A 1,731-nucleotide genomic window follows, 5' to 3' on the forward strand; every position below is an offset into this window, starting at 1 on the left:
CCATACCTGCAGCAGCATGTCCCCCGGCTCGATGCGCCCGTCGGCCGCCACCGCCCCTCCCTTCATGATGGAGCCGATGTAAATGCCGCCGTCACCGCGGTCGTTGCTCTGGCCCACGATGCTGATGCCCAAAAAGTTGTACTTTTCTGTAGGGAGACGAAGGGGAGGGGAAAAACCCAAAAATGGTTGGAACAACGGCAAAACATCCCCCAAAGATGGCACAACATCCCCCAAAGCATCAGTGGGGCCAGGTGGGAGTGCAGCGAGCTCGGGCTGCTCTAACGGGAATATTTGCCTGGCACCTTCAAAGGAGAGGGTGAAAAAATGGGATTTATTCATCCAGGAGAGTGTTCTGTTCAAAAAAAATCCAGGAAGAGGGAAAAAGTGATAAAAATGGGATTTTTTCATCCAGGACTCTGTTTCATTAAAAAAAACAAGAGGGAGAGGCTGCTAAAAACAGGACTTTTTCATCCAAGACATGTTACATTAAAAATTCATCTCCATCACAAAATCCATCTCCACCACAAAACCCATCTCCACCACTCAAAATCCATCTCCACCACACAAAATCCATCTCCACCACAAAATCCATCTCCACCACCAAATCCACCGCCACCACCAAATCCATCTCCACCATGGAAATTCTTGGTGAAAAAGGTCCCAAATTCTCTTACCCATGTTGAGCGTGACGGTGATGATGTTCAGGGACATGGTGGAGTCGGTGATGCTGCTGAACGAAGACGACTGCAAAAAACACAACGGGAAAATCTAACGTTTTTCAATGATTCAGGGGAAAAATTATTGAGGATTAATTCATCAGGAATTATTAATGGGTTTCCAATTGAAATGGATTATCAGGAATTATTAATAGGTTTCCAAATAAGAATTATTAATGAGTTTCCAATTGAAATGGATTCTAAAGAATTATTAATAGCTTTCCAAATCAGGAATTATTAATGGGTTTCCAATTGAAAGGGATTATCAGGAATTAATAGGTTTCCAATTGAAATGGATTATCAGGAATTATTAACAGGTTAAATCAGGAATTGTTAATAGGTTTCCAAATCAGGAATTATTAACGGGTTTCCTACAAACAGACACTCTCCTACCTCCAAATCGAAACACAAACACAGTTATCAAAGATCTCCTAAAACATTTTCCTGCACTGAAATGTTCTTGAATGTGTGAAAAATGAGATTTATGGGAGAGGGAGGTTTATGGGAGCCTCACCCTGTCGATCTGCCTCATCCTCTGCTTCCTCCTCCGGCGTTTGTGCTTTCGGATGAGCCGTGACGAGGTGCTCTGCTCTGTGGAGCTGCTCAGCCTGGGGGGGAAACACCAAAAATCACCCCTGGGAAGCTCCAAAAGGGCCCTCAATGCTCATTTTTGGGGAGCCTTGCAGAATTTTTGGGATTCCTGTTGTTATTTTCTTCCACTGCTACCAAGAATTCAAGGCTTGATATGATTCTTTGAAGAAATCATATAAAAATTGATAATGGAGAAYGGTGAATATGATTTATCATCACATCTCATGCTGGTTTTTTGTTTCGCTGTGGGGGTTCCAAGGTGCCTCAGTGGGGAAAAAAAAAGGAAATGAATGGAAAATGAAAAAAGAAAATTTAAAAAATAGGACGGAGGGGAAAACGGGGGGGAAAAGAGAAGGTGAAATCAGAAAAGGCCTGAGAGGAGATGGAAATTTGGGATGGGATGGGATGGGATGGGATGGGATGG

The 1,731-nt window shown here is 43.3% G+C and overlaps 1 long non-coding RNA gene across 1 annotated transcript; it reads right to left on the minus strand.

Moving 5' to 3' along the window:
* Positions 1-10: 10 nt before the first annotated feature.
* LOC130588029 (uncharacterized) lies at positions 11-1,353 on the minus strand. Its single transcript, XR_008966891.1, has 3 exons — positions 1,231-1,353; positions 675-744; positions 11-146 (listed from the first exon to the last, which is right to left on the minus strand). It is a non-coding gene; the product is annotated as an uncharacterized LOC130588029 (long non-coding RNA).
* Between the last annotated feature and the right edge of the window lie 378 nt (positions 1,354-1,731).

The sequence above is a fragment of the Malurus melanocephalus genome, unplaced genomic scaffold (genome assembly GCF_030028575.1).
Source record: "Malurus melanocephalus ecotype Western Australia unplaced genomic scaffold, MMel_1.1 scaffold_3127, whole genome shotgun sequence".
In the NCBI taxonomy this organism is placed as follows: Eukaryota; Metazoa; Chordata; class Aves; order Passeriformes; family Maluridae; genus Malurus; species Malurus melanocephalus.